The following is a 20,313-nucleotide window of genomic DNA, read 5'->3' on the forward strand; positions in this document are numbered from 1 at the left end:
TTTTGCTTTGGTTTCCTTGTCTCACAATCCTTAAGAAAGGTGTCTTTGAAAAGGGTTCCTTTTTTCATGTTGGTAGTGCACCTTGCCGATCTACCTACAGGAATCGACTCTCCGTTTCCAGCTGGAATCCAACATCGTCTGGGGCTTTGTTTTACTCTATCCTCAAGAAGTGTCCCCTACCCTCCTTGCTGCCTGCTTTTCAATTTTAGCTCAACTTAGAGCAGCTTTTTCGATATCCTGCTCTCACCCATTCCTCGCATATCCCATCCAGTGTAGCTGTTTTGTGGCGAGCATAGGTTCATTCCAGAACTTCATCATATGTAGTCCTGCCTTGCCATTAGATACTGAATATGACCTGGGAGTGACCCTGGTGAAACTGCTTGAGAAGCGGCATGGCCTAATGGAAAGAGCACAGGCTTGGGAATCAGAAGACCTGGGTTCTAATCCCAGCTCCACCATGTGTCTGCTGTGTGACCATGGGCAAGTCACTTAACTTCTCTGGGGCTCATTTACCTCATCTGTAAAATGGGGATAAAGACTGAGTCCTATGTAGGACATGGACTGTGTCCAACCTGATTGGCTTGTATCTGCCCCAGCGCTTAATACAGTGCCTGGCACATAGCTCTTGAAAAATTACCACTAAAAAATCCAACTGCTCAAGGGGTCTTTGGGGAGTCCTAGTCTCCTGGCCTTAGAGAAGACTGGGCAGCACTACAGCTCTGTAGATTTTTAGTTTATCCTGGAATCTGATACCATAAAGCTCTACCTTTTATTCGATAGTATCCCAAAAGAAGTGCTGGCCTTCTTGATTTGTTTTTCTGTTTCCTTGTCTTTCCTTGCGTCGTTGGTCAGGATGCTGCCTGATCTCCCTCCTCCCCAACGTGCCAACGTGCCAATCAAGACCCAGTGCACAGAGGCTGGCAGGAAGCCCATGAGTGGGGTTCTGGCTGCCCCCGCAACTCTGGCAGTAGGTCTCCTTAGCTCTGCAGCTCTTCTCATTTGGTAGAGCACGAGAAAGAAGCAGCGTGACGTAGTGGATAGAGCACAGGCCTAAGAGTCAGAAGATCATGGGTTCTAATTCCGGCTCCACTGCATGTCTGCTGCCTGACCTTGGGTAAGTCTCTTGACTTCTCTGTGCCTCAGTTACCTCATCTGTAAAATGAAGATTGAGAACGTGAGCCCCATGTGGGGCCAGGGACTGTGTCCAACCCAATTTGCTTGTCTCCACCCCAGTGCTTAGGACAGTGCCTGTCCCACAGTAAGCATTGAACAAATACCACAATTATTATCACTCACCCCCTCACCCAGGGTTGGCATATGCTGTTGTTAATGGAACTTTAAATGCATCACCATCATCATAATACTATTTGTTAAGCACTTTGTGCCTGGCACTGTACTAAGCACTGGGGTAGATACAAGATAATCCGGTTGGACACAGACCATGTCCCACATGGGGTTCATAGTCTTCATCCCCATTTTACAGATGGGGAAACTGAGGCACAGAGAAGTTAAGTGACTTGCCCAAGGTCACACAAGAGGCAAGAGGTGAAGTCAGTATTAGAACCCAGATCCTACTGATTTCAAGGCCTGAGCTCAATCCACTAGGCCATGCTGCTTCTCACGGTGCTTACTGTGTGCCGAGCACGATACTAAGTGATGAAGTAGGTACAGTCAGTTCATCAATCAATGGTATTTACTGACTGCTTATTGTGCACAGAGCTTGGTACTAAGCACTTGAGAGAGTACACTATAACAGAGTTGGTAGACATGTTCCTTGCCCACAGCGAGCTTATAAGACAATTAGGTTGGACACATGGGTAACCCAGGCTAAGTAAGAAAGGGAGAAGCTGCAAACTGCTCTGATGGAATTCATTATTGGTTAGTTTCAAAAGAGGCCTTTTAGAAGCAGTCTGGCCCCTCTCAGGGGACCAAAGCAGATAGATGTGTGTGGATAACCTCCATCTTGGGAGATGAGCAGCTAAAGGAGAAGGCCACCCAGAAGTTCTCGGCCTCCTCAGATGGAAGTTTTCCTCCTCAGGCCTGGGATTCCCTTTGTGCCTCATAGTTTCGTCATGCCTATTGGCAAGAGCCCAGATTGGGGAGTCAGAGGACATGGGTTCTAATACCGGCTCTGCCACTTCTCTGCTGTGTAACCTTGGGCAAGTCACTTAACTTCTCTGTGCCTCAGTTCCCTCATCTGTAAAATGGGGATTAAGACTGTGAGCCCCATGTGGGACAACCTGATTACCTTGTATCTACTCCAGCACTTAGAACGGTACTTGGCACATAGTAAGCGCTTAACAAATATCATTATTATTATTATCCCTGTTACCTACCATATCTGTTCAATGCCAGCTTTGGGCAGGGTCTGGCCCTGGGCTCTGTGGCCACTGTGGAACTGAGTGACTTGTAAGTAAACAAGGTGTCAGGTCTTCAAGCTCAGTCCCATCAGCCCAGTGTCCCTCCCCACCTCAACTCAGCCCCTCTTGGCCTGCAATGCTGCCTCACATTTCCCCTGGGAAATCCTGGGTTCGACTGTGCATACTATTATTATTATTATTAGCCACCTTCTCATTTCTGCATCTGATAGCTTGTGTCGGATTCAGGCAGCGAATGTGATTCTGTGAGGGGAACCAGAGTGGGCTGTGGGGAGGAAACTTAAAGCTTGAATTTTAAGGATCTCACTTCCTGGGTGTGAGAGTGAATTCCTAATGCCAGGCTCCAGGATTTCACTAGTTCCTAATCTAAGACTGTGGGTGCTGCCACCCTGGTCACACCATCCATCAGCCTGTACAGCCCAGTGTTCAATCTCCAGCAGGGCACCCAAAGGATTCCCAGAAGAACCAGTAGTGACTGTTCACCAACTAAAATCGTCATCATGCATCCCATTCTGTTTTCCAGTGTGTTTAATGAGCCCCAGAACTTTCAACAAATTAAAAAAATATATAATTTCCAAACTAATTTAGCAGCCAAAAGCCCTTTCCTCTTTTCCAGCCCCATTCAATCAATTGCATTTATTGAGTGCTTACTGTGTGTGTATCAGTGTACTAAGTGCTTGGGAGAGTACAGCATAACAGACGCATTTCCTGTCCATTCAAGATTTAAAACGTCCATGTCTTTGGAGGAAGAGTGAAGAAAAGAGGAGAGGTGGGAAGAAGCACAGGGAGAAATAAGCGGAGAGAGGGAGATTGAGATTGGCTGGTTTGAGGGAAATCCAATTCCATCAGGAGCAGAACTGTGCACCATCTCGGCCTCAAGGTGACCTAAGGAGCAAGCTGAGACAGGCCACCCCGGCCTTCTGCCAGGCGTTCTTCAGCCAGGCAAGAAGGGAAATCTTTCTGTCTTTTTTCATTTTAGAAAGGTGCCATTATGTGTCCAAAAATAAATAAATAAAAGGAAAACCTTTTCTTTCCCAGCTTGTCGGGAAAGAGAAGATGCAGCGCCCTCTGGTGTCCATTTGGAGACACTGCCCCTGTGTGCCTCCTGAAAGTACAACACGGAGGAGATGGAGCTAGTGGAGGGGAAACCCCTTCCTCAAATACCTGCAGGAGGAAAAAGCTGCCCAGCTCCCAGGTTTACCTGCCTGGATTTTCTCCTTCCTATGTGGTGGGTGCGCTCTGACTGCAGTTCCCAGCTCTAGCCTGATCTAGGTCTGCAGTTGGGACCCCAAATATTGTGAGCCTGTTGTTGGGTACGGACCGTCTGTATATGTTGCTGACTTGTATTTCTCAAGCGCTTAGCACAGTGCTCTGCACACAGTAAACACTCAGTAGATATAACTGAATGAATGAATGTCTTTGTCCAGAAACGCTCTGGGCATGTTACTCCCCTCCTCAAAAATCTCCAGTGGCTACCAATCAATCTGCGCATCAGGCAGAAACTCCTCACCCTCGGCTTCAAGGCTCTCCATCACCTCGACCCCTCCTACCTCACCTCCCTTCTCTCCTTCTACAGCCCGGCCCGCACCCTCCGCTCCTCTGCCGCTAATCTCCTCACCGTACCTCGTTCTCGCCTGTTCCGCCATTGACCCCAGGCCCACGTCATCCCCCCGGCCTGGAATGCCCTCCCTCTGCCCATCCGCCAAGCTAGCTCTCTTCCTCCCTTCAAGGCCCTACTGAGAGCTCACCTCCTCCAGGAGGCCTTCCCAGACTGAGCCCCTTCCTTCCTCTCCCCCTCGTCCCCCTCTCCATCCCCCCCATCTTACCTCCTTCCCTTCCCCACAGCACCTGTATATATGTATATATGTTTGTACATATTTATTACTCATTTATTTATTTGTTTATTTTACTTGTACATATCTATTCTATTTATTTTATTTTGTTAGTATGTTTGGTTTTGTTCTCTGTCTCCCCCTTTTAGACTGTGAGCCCACTGTTGGGTAGGGATTGTCTCTGTATTTTGCCAACTTGTACTTCCCAAGCGCTTAGTACAGTGCTCTGCACACAGTAAGCGCTCAATAAATACGATTGATTGATTGATTGAATGAAATACCCCCTCTTCCTCTCAGGTCAGTTCTATTTGTTCTGACGATTTTGACACCTGGCTACATGTTTTGTTTTGTTGTCTGTCTCCCCCTTTTAGACTGTGAGCCTGTTGTTGGGTAGGGACCGTCTCTATACGTTGCTGACTTGTACTTTCCAAGCGCTTAGTACAGTGCTCTGCACACAGTAAGGGCTCAATAAATACGATTGAATGAATGAATGAATGTCTCCCCCTTCTAGACAGTGAGCCCGTTGTTAGGTAGGATTGTCTCTATCTGTTGCTGAATTGTATTTTCCAAGCACTTAGTACAGTGCTCTGCACACAGTAAGCGCTCAATAAATACGATTGAATGAATGATAAACCCTGGGGAGGAAATGAGAGCTTTCTCCAGCAGGATGACTCATCTTGGGACTCTGTCTTTTAGCTGGCCCTAAGAAGGTGCCAATTCCAGCACTCTGGCACCTGGGCTGATGATGATGAGGGCATTTGTTATGCTCCTGCTATGTGTCAATCACTGTCCTAAGCACTGGTGTAGATAGAAGCTAATCAGGTTGGATACAGTCCCTGGCCCACCTGGGGACCACAGTCTTGATCCCCATTTTACAGATGAGGAAACTGAGGCCTAGAGAAGTGAAGTGACTTGCCCAAAGTCACATAGCAGACCCATGGCAGAGCTGGGATTAGAACCCAGGTCTTTCGGACTCCCGGGTCTGTGCCCTATCCACTAAGCCAAGCTGCTTCTCACTGACCGTTCAAGTGCTCCAGTCCTATAGTCCAATTTTTGTGCATGTGCATATTTTTATTACTATGGTATTCATCTATAGCTATACATTCAATTATTTGTTCACTTGCTTCTTCTTCTTGTGTTGTACTGTTTCCTGCTTCATTTGTGTTCTTTCATTACTGTAAGCTCGATGTGGGCAGGGAAAGTGTCTACCTACTTTGTTGTATTGAATTCTCTCAAGCACTTAGTACAGTGCTCTGCACACATTAAATGCTCAATAAATGCTATTGATAATGATAATTAGATGTAAGCTCCTTAGTCAGGGAACAGATGTCTTGCTACAGCGGTATTCTCCCAAGTATTTAAGGTACCTCACGCTCATTTGGTGCTCAGTAAATATCAGTGATTGAATGACTGAGGGTTACGATTTTCCACAGAAGCCAAGACTACCTCCACCACTTTAGCTAAGGTGTGAAAGGCCCTCAGCCCCACACCTGTTGAATGACAACCTCTGGGATGAGGGAGGGGGACAAAATGACTTGGAGCGGGTTTGACGGGGGTCCATCAATTAATGGTATTTGAACACCTGCTATGTGCAGAGCTCTAAACTAAGTGCTCTACAGTACAATAGAGTTGGTAGATACGATCTCTGCCCTCAAGATGTTTGTGGACTAGAGGGGACGATTACAGTCTAGAAGAGGGACTTTGCAGTCGAGAAGTGGACTTTACAGTCTAGTGGAGGAAGCTTACAGTCTAAAGGGGGATGTTACAGTCTAGTGGGGGAAACTTGCAGTCTAAAGCGGGGTGAGACAGTCTAGAGGGGGAGCTTACAAGCTAGAAGAGGACCTAGAGGGTCTAGTGGAATTCACTTGCAAGGGTGAAATAGGAACTGTTCTTTGTTGTTCTTTGCCATACCTGAGAGTCTCTGAGATGGAAGGGCAAGGGTTCTGAGAGAAGAGGCCCCATTTCTTGCTTTCCTTTTGCCTTCAAGAATCTCACCAGGAAACAAAGACTTTTTTTTTTTCCTTAGCTCGGTGGAATCAAGAGACCTGAGTTCTGATTACACCCAGTCACCAACGTGCTCTCCGTTTTCTCATTCATTCCATTGCTGTGTGACTTTTGTAAATCCCCACCCTCTCTGGTGCCAGAGCAGCAACACCACCACCTCAGCAGATTGGGGGTCGGGGAGAGGGCTCTGCTTAGAACCATACGAGGATAAGGGCAAGAACTGTTCAAGCTGGTGCGGGTGTGTGTGTGTTGTCTGTGCATGTATGTGCACATATTGAGTGATTATGGAAGTAGCACTGTGGGAGCCAGGGCTGGAAGAGAGGCAGGTGATGAGGCTGGAGCATGGCAAGAAAACAGCTGTAAGTTTTCTGACACCAAGCTCCCCCTACCCTCCCACCCCTCATCTCGAGGTGTCTCGCCCCATCTGCTCCCTCGGAATGTGGGAAAAGATCAACAGGAGTTCATGAATCCCTGCTGCTGATAAAGGGGTGGAGACTCAACTCATACCATGAATTGAAACCAAGGAAGTTTGCTGGGGGCAAAACCAGTTTTGAAAGATGACCAATCCCCTTATATTTGACAGGAAATTGATCAATTAGAATGCACAGAGTGGACAGCGAGCTCCCTCTGGCTGGGCCTCAGGATCCCTGTCTATAACAAGGAAAGACAGACTCCTACCTCGTCTCCAGGATGTTGTGAAGGTTAATTCAGAGTTTTGGTTTTATCTTTTTAAATCGCAATGCCTCAGACAATCAGTAGTATTAATTGAATACCTACTGTGTGCAGAATGGTATACTAAATGCTTGGGAAAGTACAGTAAAGGTAGACAGAATTATCCCTGCCCAGAGGGAGCTTGCAGTCTAAAGGGGAAGACAGAAGGAAAAAATGCTCACTTAGCAAAGAATGGTAAATCAAGGAGCAGTGCGGCTCAGTGGAAAGAGCACGGGCTTGGGAGTCAGAGGTCTTGGGTTCTAATGCCGGCCCCGCCACTTGTCAGCTATGTGACTTTGAGCAAGTCACTTAACTTCTCTGGGCCTCAGTTACCTCATCTCTAAAATGGGGATTAAGAACTGTGGGCCCCATCTGGGACAACCTGATTACCTTGCATCTACCCCAGCTTAACAAATACCATCAGTATAATTACTGATATTATTATGAATATCATTAACAATAGTGTGGCGAGAGGTTGTCGGTGCGAAAATGAGAATGTGAGGCAAAAGTGCTGAACTTGTAGTTGAGAGGATAATGAATCAGTGATATATATTGAGCACTTATTGTGTACAGAGTTCTGTACTAAGTGCTTTGGGAGAATACAATGCTGTAGAGTTGGTAGACATGATCCTTCCCTGCAAGGAGCTTACAGTCTGGTGGGGCTAGAATCTGGGAAAAAGAAAACTGGGGAAGGCCTCCTGGGGAAGGTAAGGTTTTTAGAAGGGCTTTGAAGATGGAGAGATTAGTAGTCTGGTAGATTTCAAGGAGGAGGGTGTTCTGGAATGGAGGAAAGGCATGCACCGAGGGTTAGAGGCCAGAGAATTGGGAATTGGGAAATGTGATTGAATGAATCCCAATTCCCAGAGAATTGGGAATTGAGAACACAATTGGGAAGGCACAAGGAGAAGGTAAGCGAGAGAGGAACAGAAAGTGTGAGCTAGAGGGTGGTAGAAGATTGGATAGGTAAGAGAGAGGTGATTAAGCAGATGGTCAGGAGTTCCTCTTAATGTGATGAAAAATAGGTAAATGGAGGTTTTTGAGGTGTAGAGTGACATTTTAGCAAGATCAATCGTATTTATTGAGTGCTTGCTGTGTAGAGAGCACTGTACTAAGAGCTTGGAAGAGTACATCATAACAGAGTTGGTAGACGTGTTCCCTGCCCACAGTGAGCTTAGTCTAGAGGATAAACCGAGAAGCAGAATGAAATATGTTCTGGACTGGGGAGAGACTGGAGGCGTGGAGATCAGTGAGGAGGCTGATGCAGTAGAAAAGCTAGGATATATTGAGTGACCAGAACAAGGTGGTGGCTGTTTGGATGGAGAGGAAGGGGCAGATGTGGGAAATAATCTGGGGGGAAAAGATAGGATTTATCCTCAGACTGAATGTGAAAGCTAAAAGAGCAGAAGGTGTCAAGGGACAACGCCGCAGTTGTGGGATAGTGGTGTTGTCAATTTTAATGGGAAAGTTAGGTGGAGAAGAGGATTTGGGAGGGAAGATGAGGAGTTCAGTTTTTGACTTGTTCAACTTGAGGTCCTGGTGGAACGTCTATACTGAAGTGAAAGTGTGTCACCTTTGCATTTGGGTCTGTTCAAATCCCGGCTCTGCCAATTGTCAGCTGTGTGATTTTGGGCAAGTCACTTAACTTCTCTGTGCCTCAGTTACCTTATCTGTAAAATGGGGATTAAGACTGTGAGCCTCACATGGGACAACCTGATCACCTTATATAATAATAATGATGATGGCATTTGTTAAGCGCTTACTATGTGCAAAGCACCGTTCTAAGCACAGGGGAGGATACAAGGTGATCAAGTCCCCAGCACTTAGAACAGTGCTTTGCACTTTGTAAGTGCTTAACAAATGCCATCATTATTATTATTATTATTTAGCACTTTAATTTTCATCCCACCCCAAACAGCCCTAATGTTCACACCCAACTGTGAACAATGCCTGTCACCCCCTCTAGGCTGTAAACTCCTTGTGGGCAGGATCATGTCTACCTAATTTCTTTTGTTGTACTCCCAGTGCTTAGTACAGTCTTCAACACATAGTAAGTGCTTCTCAAATATAATTATTATTATTCATTCAATCATATTTATTGAACGCTTACTATGTGCGGAGCACTGTACTACTCTCCCAAGCTCGGCACCCAGTAAGTGCTCAATAAATAGCACTGATTGATTAATTGAATTCTAACCCCAGCTCTGCCACTTGCCTGCTGTGTGACCTTGGGCAAGTCATTTAACTTTCTGTGCCTCACTTACCTCATCTATAAAATGGGAATTAAGACTGTGAGCCCCATGTGACACATGGACCATGTCCAACCAAATTATCTTGTATGTACCCCAGCATTTAGTACAGTCCTTGGCACATAGTAAGCACTTAACATTTAAAAAAAATGAAAGAGGAAATTCAGGCAAACAGATGGGGAGAGAAGTTGAGAGGCCGGGTTTAGCAAGATAGATTTAGGGATCATCTGCTTAGCAGTGGAATCTGAAGCCCTGGCATCTCCGAAGGCATGAGTATAAAGTGAGAAGGCTAGGAACCAGAATGCAGCCAGCACAATAAACTGAGAAACAGCAGTCTGCCAAGTATGAGGCAAATCAGGTGGAAACTGTGTAGATTCTGGCCTAGAATGCCCTCCCTCCTCACATCCAACAGACAATTACTTCTCTCACACTTCAAGGCCTCATTGAAGGCACATCTCCTCCAGAAGGCCTTCCCTGACTAAGCCCCTCCTTCCTCTTCTCCCATTCCCTTCTGCATCACTCTGACATGCTCTCTTTGTTCTTCTCCCCTCCCAGCCCCTCAGCACTTAAGTACAAATCTGTAATTTATTTATTTGTATTAATGTCCATCTCCCCAACACCCCCCACTGGACTGTAAGCTCACTGTGGGCAGGGAATGTGTCTGTTTATTGTTGGATTGTACTCTTCCAAGCGCTTAGTACAGTGCTCTGCCCACAGCAAGTGCTCAATAAATGTGATTAAATGAATGAATGAATGAATGAAACCTAGAATAGCAAGCCTCTCACAGGGAGGGTGTGGTCTTTGATGTCAAAGGAGACTTGGAGGTCAATGGTGACCTTCGAGATTACTGCATCAGTGGACTGAAAGTGGTGGAAATCAGACTGTAGTGGGGCAAGAAGAGAGTTGGGAGAGAGGAAGTGGAGGTATTATGAGTATGCAAGTTCATTAGGGGTCTTTGGTCCTGAATGAGAGCAAGGTAATGGGCCTTTAGCTGGAAGGAGAAGTGGAAAGGGAGAAGGCCCATGGAAGGCCTAATGGAAAGAACTGAAACCTGGAAGTCAGAGGACCTGGCTTCTAATCCCAGCTCTGCCACTCGCCTGTTGTGTGACCTTGGGCAAATCGCTTCTCTGTGCTTCAGTTTCTTCTTCTGTAAAATGGTAATTCAATACTTATACTCCCTCCTCCCCTCTCAGGGTCGCACCTGGAGAGTTTCCAGTACTCTGCCAGTCTCGACTAAAGGAGGGAGAGTCAAGCGGAGGCATACCCATTCCATTCCTAGCTTGGGCAGTGGTTAGCGAGTGGAAGGCAATCAGCTACAAGTCAAAACTCACCTGTGCTGGGCAGCAATATCATGGGAGAGAGTCGAGGGAGGAGACTCAAGTTTACCACACAGAAGGAGGCAATGGTAAACCACTTATGTATTTTTACCAAGAAAACTCTTTGGGTACACTACCAGAATGATTGCATATGGAGATGGGGTCTTCCGAGAGAGATGTGTCCATGGCGTTGCTCTGGGTCGGAGATGACTCGACAGCATAAGACAAGACAAAACTCATTTCTACTTAGTCTGTGAGCCTCATATGGGTCAGGGACTGTGTCTGGGCTGATTATCTTATATACACCCCAGATCTTAGTACAGTGCTTGGCACATAGTAAACGCTTAACAAATATCAAAAGTATTAATTTTAGTACAGGAGAGACAAGCATTTTTGAAGGCAGAGAGGAAGAAGTCATCAGTGAGTGAATGAAGTGGTAGGGAGAGGAAAAAGTAAAATCAAGTTTGTGAGCCTCATGTGGGACATAGACTGTGTGCAACATGATTAGCTTGTATCTATCCCAGCGCTTAGTATAGTGCCTGGTCCATATTAAGCGCTTAACAAATACCATCAAAAAAAGGAAAAGGAGTTTGCAATCTACAGGAGATATGGGTAGTCAAAGTTTCAGTTTGCTGCACACATTTGGGTAGCCGTGGGAGGTTTTTGTTGGGAGGTTTTTGTTAAACTTGATCCCCTCAAGTGGTTTGTTTGGAAATTATTTTTTGCTAATAGTGATGATGATTGAGATGACTGTTCTTGGTTTGCCAAGATGATGCTACCGACGGTAAGATCCCACCAGTCTGTGCCAGCGGAACTGAAAAGCCAGGCTGATGCTGCCTCCCACGCTATCTGCAGTTTACTAATGGGTTTGTTCCCCACCGGGCCTGTCTTTGAATATGCCTCCTGACACCCTAATCTTCACAGAGCATTTCCTTGAGAAGAGCAATCCTTCTTCTGATTGCTTCTGTCCAAGCTGGTCTGTCCCCTGCCATGCTGCTGTGTCTCTAAATAATTGTTTCCTGCTCTCTGGGCTGTGCATGCCCCATACAGAAACTGCTTGGATATTCTGCCTCCACCCATTCTCCATACATGTGCTCCCCAGCGACCCTAGGTCAGTCAGTCAGTCAGTCAGGCAGTCAGTCAATTGTATTTATTGAGTGCTTACTCTGGGCAGAGCACTGTAATAATAATCAATAATAATTATGGTATTTGTTAAATGCTATGTGCCAGGAGTTAGGGTGGGTACAAGTAAATCAGGTTGGACACAGTCCATGTCCCACATGGGGCTCAAAGTCTTTTTACAGATGAGGTAACTGAGGCACAAGGAGTTAAGTGACTTGCCCAAGGCCACATAGCAGACAAAATCTCCAGTGGCTACCAATCAACCTGCGCATCAGGCAAAAACTCCTCACCCTCGGCTTCAAGGCTCTCCATCACCTTGCCCCCTCCTACCTCGCCTCCCTTCTCTCCTTCTACAGCCCAGCCCGCACCCTCTGCTCCTCTGCCGCTAATCTCCTCACTGTGCCTCGTTCTCGCCTGTCCCGCCGTCGTCCCCCGGCCCACGTCCTCCCCCTGGCCTGGAATGCCCTCCCTCCACACATCCGCCAAGCTAGCTCTCTTCCTCCTTTTCCTTTTTAGACTGTGAGCCCACTGTTGGGTAGGGACTGTCTCTATATGTTGCCAACTTGTAATTCCCAAGCGCTTAGTACAGTGCTCTGCACACAGTAAGTGCTCAATAAATACGATTGATTGATTGATTCCTCCCTTCAAAGCCCTACTGAGAGCTCACCTCCTCCAGGAGGCCTTCCCAGACTGAGTCCCCCCCTTCCTCCCCCTCCCCCCATCCCCCATGCCTTACCTCCTTCCCCTCCCCACAGCACCTGTATATATGTATATGTGTTTGTACGTATTTATTACAATATTTATTTATTTTATTTGTACATATTTATTTTATTTATTTTATTTTGTTAGTATGTTCTGTTTTGTTGTCTGTCTCCCCCTTCTAGACTGTGAGCCTGTTGTTGGGTAGGGACTGTCTCTATATGTGGCCGACTTCTACTTCCCAAGCGCTTAGTACAGTGCTCTGCACACAGTAAGCGCTCAATAAATACGATTGAATGAATGAATGAATGAAAGTGACAGAGCCAGGACTGGAACCCATGACCTTCTGACTCCCAGGGCCCATATTCTATCCAGTATGCCAGTACTAAGCGCTTGGGAGAGTACACTATAACAATATAGCAGTCACATTCCCTGCACACACTGAGCTTATAGTCAGTTGCTGTCAGTGCCTTTGCTGAGCTGACTCAATCCCAGACTCCATTTGCCCTGTAGATTGTAAATTCCCTGTGGGCAAGATCACATCTACCAACTCGGTTGTGTTGTGCTTTCCCATGATTTAACATGACGGGGTGTGACTTGACATGACGGTGGGTGCTCAACAATATCGTCAATCGATTGATTCCAGAACCTCAGTTCTGGTGTTCCTGTCCTGCCCTTTGATGTTAAATGTAGCTCGAAGACAGTGCTGAAAAGAAATGGCTCCAAAACCAGTCTGTCAGAGCTTTATAAAATGTTTGACAGCCTCTGTATTCTCCTAAGTGCTTAGTGAAGTGCTTTGAACACAGTAAACACTCATTAAATACCATTGATGATGATGACAGACATACCAACCACTGGCTCAGAATGCTTTTCTGTATTTTTCTCCTCACAGCGGGGGAGATTGACTGACTCTGGGGGAGTTCATTATAATGCTCTTTCCCTATGGGTAGAAATCCCTCTTTGGCCTTACCTGGGCGATGGCATTAGCATTGTCCTTTGGGCCGTTAGTAGTGTAGTTGGGGCCCATGGAGCATCTTTAAGTGATGAGTAGAGACTTCAGTTTGGTGGCAGTGAGTGTATCCTTGGATCACTTCCTCTATGGAGTCCCACCATGGCCCCACTGTACCTTGATGATGATGATGATGATGGCATTTGTTAAGCGCTTACTACGTACAAAGCACTGTTCAAAGCACTGGGGAGGCTACAAGGTGATCAGGTTGTCCCATGGGGCGATCACAGTCAATCCCCATTTTACAGATGAGGTAACTGAGGCATAGAGAAGTTAAGTGACTTGCCCAAAGTCACACAGCTGACAATTGGCGGAGCCGGGATCTCATCTATCTCACTGCTAACCCCTTGCCCACATCCTCCCTCTAGCCTGGAACTCCCTCCCACTTCATATACAACACACGATCACTCTCCCCGCCTTCAAATCCTTATTCAAATCACATCTCCTCCCAGGTAATAATGATAATTATGGTGCTTGTTAAGCGCTTACTATGTGCCAAGCACGGTTCTAAGCGCTGAAGTAGATGTAAACTAATCTGGTTGGACACAGTCCCTGTCTCACAATGGGCTCGTACTCCTAATCCCTATTTTATACTGATGAGGTAACTGAGGCACAGAGAAGTGAAGTGACTTGCCCTAGGTCACACAGAAGACAAGTGGTGGAGCTGGGATTAGAACCCATGACCTTCTGAGTCCCAGGCCCATGCTCTATCCACTTCACTGTGCAGTTTCCCTGACTAAGCCCTCATTTCCCCTACTCCCTCCCTTCCGTGTCCCCCTTGCACTTGGATTTGTACCCTTCATTCACCCCACCCTCAGGCCCATAGCACTTATGTCCGTAACTATAATATATTTTAATGTCTGTCTCCCCCGCTAGAATGTAAGATCCTTTTGAACGGGGAACTCATCTACTAACTCCATTATAAAGTACTCTCCCAATTTGTTTTTATGGCCTGGGTTAAGTGCTTTACTATGTGTCAGGCACTGTACTAAGTGCTGGGAGACACAAGCTAATCAAGTTGAACACAGTCCCTGTCCTACTTGGAGCTCACAGTCTTATTCCCCATTTTATAGATGAGATAACTAAGACACAGAGGAGAGGGAAGACAAGCTCCAGGCCTTGTCTTTGGGGAGCTTCAGGCATGTTAGTGTGGCTCGGTGGACAGAGCCCAGGCTTAGGAGTCAGAGGTCATGGGTTCAAATGCCAGCTCCACCACTTGTCAGCTGTGTGACTTTGGGCAAGTCACATCACTTCTCTGGGCCTCAGTTATCTCATCTGTAAAATGGGGATTAAGATTGTGAGCCCCATGTGGGACAACCTGATCACTTTGTACCCCCCCAGCACTTAGAACAGTGCTTTGTACATAGTAAGTGCTTAACAAATACCATCATCATCATCATTATTATTATTTTGTCATGTCACTGTTTGCTCAAAACCATGGTGAGAAACAGCCTGGCCTAGTGGAAGGTCCAAGGGCTTGGGACTCAGAGAACCTGGGTTCTAATCCCCACTCTAACAATTTCTTGCTGGGTGACCTTGGGCAAGTCACAACTTCTCAGTGCCTTATTTTCCTCATCTGCAAGATGGGGATTCAATACGTGTTCTCACTCCTGCTTAGGCTATGAGCCTCATATGGGACAGGGGCTGACTGTGTCCAATCAGACTAACTTGTATCTACCCTAGTGCTTAGAATAGTGCTTGACACATAGTAAGTGCTTAATAAATACCATTATTATTAGTAAAACCTGGGGGATCCCGACCTTCCAGTCACCCAGAACAGCCCCTTTCCAATGTGGCGACCCAAACTAACAGTCTGTCTCCCCCACCCACCAGAAGACCCACGCCCTGCAGCCGTAGGACTTCCAAGAAGTCCAGTGCTCTAGCTTTTCCCAACAGCAAAATAACAAGCTTGATGATCAATGCCTTCACACGTCAGTAATTGGCTTAAGTGGTTTTTGATGGGCTGGTGACTTCCTTTACTTCCTTTCTGATGCTCAAACGTGCCAATTCTTGACCACTTGATTCTTTGGGATTTGAGAGAACAAGCTGAGAAAATCTAACTAACCTCTTAGCAGCAAGATATTCATATACTGCTGCTCTTCCAGAAACTCATCCACTGGGTGATATCACAGCTGTTGCCATAGAAACAGGCTATGATGTCAGCATTCCAGGAGTGGGGAAGAGAAGTCATCAGAATCAATAAGAGACCAGGCATCATCTTGCCTTGGTGTTTAATAGCATTAAAGGGAGGGAAACATTAAATGTGTGAGATTGTCTCACTTGAAGATGAATTTGGATCTCTGCTCATGAACCTGAACAGGTTTTTCTTAAGGTTGCAGGTAACAACAGATCATGTTTTGGCCTAGTGGATAGAGCATGGGCCTGAGATTCAGATGGTCATGGATACTAGTCCTGGCTCTACCATGTGTCTGCTGAGTGACCTTGGGCAAATCACTTTAGTTTTTGGTGTCTCGAGTTAACTCATCTGTAAAATTATGAGCCGATGTGGGACAGGGACTGTGTCCAACCCAATTTACTTGTGTTCCCCCCATCATTTAGTACAGTGCCTTGCATATAGTATGCTCTTAACAAATACCCCAATTATTATTATTATTACATCTTTGCAAGAACTAAGTAGCTGGGTATGTAGCACACAGTAAGCACATAATAAATACAATTGATTGACTGATTGATCTAGGCTTGGGTTCTCCTTCCAATACTGACTGATCACCTAGAGCCAAGAATCAATGTCCTCACTTTAAACTCTTTTCATAAGTGTAATTTCTGGCAGGACTTAATTCCTGATCAAGTCTCAAAAACTGTTATCAGAGCAAGCTTAATGGAAGGCCTGAAAGCAGCAGATGATTATTGCTTTGAAGATCTATCAGAAACTGAAAGGTGGAAATCTGTAAGGACCAGCTAATCAAATGCTCCTACTGTGACCACTCTGGGCAAAACACTGTATTAAGCGCCTGGGAGAGTACAATAGAATTAGTAGACCTGAACAATGTTCTGAAAGAGCTTGCAGTCTGTGGGGAGAGATGAAAGTCAGCAGACTTGGGTTTTAATCCTGACTCTGCCACTTACCTGCTGTGTGATGTTGGACAAGTCACTTAACTTCTCTGTGCCTCAGTTACCTCAACTGTAAAATGGGGATTCAATTCCTGTTCTTCCTCCTACTTGGAATGTGAGCCCCACGTGGAACGGGCTGTATCCAACCTGATTAACTTGTATTTCCCCCAGTGCTTAGAACAGTGCTTGGTTGTGAAAGTATTTAGGTAGCATGAAAATGGTGATGTGAAATTGGGGTACTTAAGGGATGGAGAGAATAGAAATTAAACAGGAAAGGCCTACTGGAGGAGATATGATTTCAGAAGGACTTTGAAGATGAGAAAAGGTGGGACTACCAACTCCTCCATATTGTTCTCTCCCAAGTGCTTAGTACAGTACTCTGCACACTGTAAGTGCTCAATAAATACCATTGATTGATTGATTGATCTGTTGGATATGAAGGGAGAGGGTGGCCCAGTCCCATCAAGAGAAACTCCTGACTGTTGGCTTTATCAACTCTCGATCAGCTCTCTCTTACCTGTCCCCTCTGTCTACCTCCCAAGATTCTTCTTCCCAAGTTCTCTGTGGCAAGAATCGAGGAGCGGAGGAAGTGTATTGCGGATCTGATCCATGGCTGGGGATTAGGTGCTGAGAGATCAGTGGAGAGATGGGATTAGGGAGGGAAGAAGGCAGAGTTGAGGGCTGATTGCTGTGCATTTAGAGAGGGGAGGTTGGGTTGGGAGTCCAAATTGGGCAAGATGGCCTCGGACAATGCAATGCATTGACAATGCAGCTCTCTGTGACAGGGAGAGGATGGTTTTACAGGTAGGGGTATGAGAGAAAGGGGGAAGGTTAGGAGGTTTGAGGCAGTAGTAATCCAGATTTATAATTAGCCCTTTGAGTGTCTGAGTCAAATAATAATAATAATAACAATGATCATGGTATTAAGTGCTTACTAGGTGCCACATACTGTTCCAAGCGGTAGGATAAATACAAGGTAATCAAGTTGGACACAGTCCCTGTCCCACTTGGGACTCACAGTCTTGATCCCCATTTTCAGAGAAGTGAAGTGACTTGCCCAAGGTCACACAGCACGCGTGACGGAGCCAGAATTAGAACCCACATCCTCTGACTCCCGAATCCACGCTCTTGCCACTAGGCCATGCTGCTTCTCAAATCCCAGGATCCTCCTGAAAAACACTGAAGCGAGCCTTGGTGACCCTTTTTCCCTGGGTGTCTCCGACTAGGATGCTCTCCCTGCCTCCCACTCCCCTCGCCAACCCTGGGAACAGCCTGGAATTTCCTAGGTGACTGTGACTGCGTCTAAAAATCTCTGACACTAAGCCGAGGGCTGCTGGTTTTTGGAAAAGTGGGAAGGAGAGAAGGACTTACAAAGCTTCGAGTGCGTCCCCTTCTACATCTATCCCTGCTGTTCCAGGAAGCCTGCTCTGCTTCCCCACCGTAAGCCCTCTTCCAGACCTCTCTTTTTCATTCATTCAGTCGTATTTATTGAGTGCTTACTGTGTGCAGAGCACTGTACTAAGCGCTTGGGAAGTACATGTTGGCAACATATAATAATAATAATAATGATAATGTTGGTATTTGTTAAGTGCTTACTATGTGCAAAACACTGTTCTAAGTGCTGGGGTAGATACAAGGTAATCAGGTTGTCCCACGAGGGGCTCACAGTCTTCATCCCCATTTTACAGATGAGGGAACTGAGGCCCAGAGAAGTGAAGTGACTTGCCCAAAGTCACAAAGCTGACAAGTGGTGGAGCCGGGATTTGAACCCATGGCCTCTGACTCCAAAGCCCGTGCTCTTTCCACTGAGCCACGCTGCTTCCCGTATAGAGACGGTCCCTACCCAACAGTGGGCTCACAGTCTAGAAGGGGGAGACAGACAACAAAACAAAACATATTAACAAAATAAAATAGAGTAAATATGTACAAATAAAATAGAGTAATTAATACGTACGAACATATATACATATATATAGGTGCTGTGGAGAGGGGAAGGAGGTAAGGCGGAGGGGATGGGGAGGGGGAGTAGGGGGAGAGGAAGGAGGGGGCTCAGTCTGGGACGGCCTCCTGGAGGAGGTGAGCTCTCAGTAGGGCTTTGAAGGGAGGAAGAGAGCTAGCTTGGTGGATGTGCGCAGGGAGGGCATTCCAGGCCAGGGGGAGGACATGGGCTGGGGGTCGATGGTGGGACAGGCGAGAATGAGACACAGTGAGGAGATTAGCGGCAGAGGAGTGGAGGGTGCAGGCTGGGCTGTAGAAAGAGAGAAGGGAGGTGAGGTAGGAGGGGGCAAGGTGATGGAGAGCCTTGAAGCCAAGGGTGAGGAGTTTTTGCCTGATGCGTAGGTTGATTGGTAGCCACTGGAGATTTTTGAGGAGGGGAGTAACATGCCCAGAGCGTTTCTGCACAAAGACGATCCAGGCAGCGGCGTGAAGTATGGATTGAAGTGGGGAGAGACAGGAGGATGGGAGATCGGAGAGGAGGCTGATGCAGTAATCCAGTCGGGATAGGATGAGCAATTGAATGAGCAGGGTAGCGGTTTGGATGGAGAGGAAAGGGTGGATCTTGGCAATGTTGCAGAGGTGAGACCGGCAGGTTTTGGTGACGGCTTGGATGTGAGGGGTGAATGAGAGAATGGAGTCAAGGATGACACCAAGGTTGCGGGCTTGTGTGACGGGAAGGATGGTAGTGCCGTCAATAGTGATGGGAAAGTCAGGGAGAGGGCAGGATTTGGTAGGGAAGATGAGGAGTTCAGTCTTGGACATGTTGAGTTTTAGATGGCAGGCAGACATCCAGATGGAGCTTGAAGGCAGGAGGAGACACGAGCCTGAAGGGAGGGAGAAAAAGCAGGGGCAGAGATGTAGATTTGGGGGTCATCAGCGTAGAGATGATAGTTGAAGCCGTGGGATAGAATGAGTTCACCAAGGGAGTGAGTGTAGATAGAGAACAAAAGGGGACCAAGAACTGACCCTCGGGGAACCCCTCTTTTTGGCAAGTTCATGGGAATCTACAAGTGGCCGCTAGGCCATGCTGCTTCTCAAATCAGTGGCCGCTCACTGATAATGGAATGTATTTTCTATAAACAAGAGTATTGATTGGACACGTGTGCAGAGCACTGAATTAGGCACTTGGGAACATTCGATAAAAGGAAAATGTGTGATCCCCTGACCTCAAGGAACTTACCATTGAATGGGAAACAGAGTAGTCATAAACTGACAAATATCCCATAGTTATGAGTGAGAAAATAGATATGAATGAAATGAAGAGATAATGCAAGATTGTGGAGGTGACTGCGGAGCCCTCTAGAGTGTAAGCTTTTTGTGGCCAGGGAATGCGACTGTTTATTGTTTTATCATACTTTCCCAAGCACTTAGTATAGTGCTGTGCACACAGTAAGAGCTCGATAAATACAATTGAATGAATGAATGAGTAAATGAATGAGTCCCTCTATCTTCAAGCGTGCTTGTCTCCCCTCTACTAAAAATGCCTTCTGTGGATCCAACAGCCTCCTCCAATTACTGCCCCATCTCTCTGCTCCCACTTCTCTTCAAACTCCTCCAAAAGAGGGCTACCGGTACCAATTCCTCCCTCCCACTCCCTTCTTGACCCACTACAATCTGATTTCCTGGCCCCTTCGCTCTGCTGAGCCCACCTTCTCCAAGATCACCGGTGACCCCTCTCCTTGCCCTATCTAATAAGCTCTTGTCTTGTTTTATGCTTCCCAGTCATCTCCCACGCTTAGTGACGCCATAGATGGATCTCTCCCAGAATGCCTCACCTCCGTCTGCAATCATTCTGGTAGTGTATCCACAGAGTTTTCATGGTAAAAATACAGAAGTGATTTACCATTGCCTCCTTCTGAGCAGTAAACCTGAGTCTCCACCCTAAACCCTACCCTGTCCTAATCTTATACTTTGGTCATAATTAAC

The 20,313-nt window shown here is 46.5% G+C and overlaps 1 protein-coding gene and 1 non-coding gene across 6 annotated transcripts in view; both read left to right on the forward strand.

Annotated features, from left to right (window-relative positions):
* The window catches only part of CAMTA1 (calmodulin binding transcription activator 1), an 868,926-nt gene that overhangs the window by 555,882 nt on the left and 292,731 nt on the right, over positions 1–20,313 (forward strand). The window lies entirely within an intron of this gene.
* LOC119928988 lies at positions 10,355–10,492 on the forward strand. The gene has a single exon (XR_005451132.1). It is a non-coding gene; the product is annotated as a small nucleolar RNA SNORA7 (small nucleolar RNA).

Source organism: Tachyglossus aculeatus, chromosome 5, assembly GCF_015852505.1.
Source record: "Tachyglossus aculeatus isolate mTacAcu1 chromosome 5, mTacAcu1.pri, whole genome shotgun sequence".
NCBI lineage: Eukaryota > Metazoa > Chordata > Mammalia > Monotremata > Tachyglossidae > Tachyglossus > Tachyglossus aculeatus.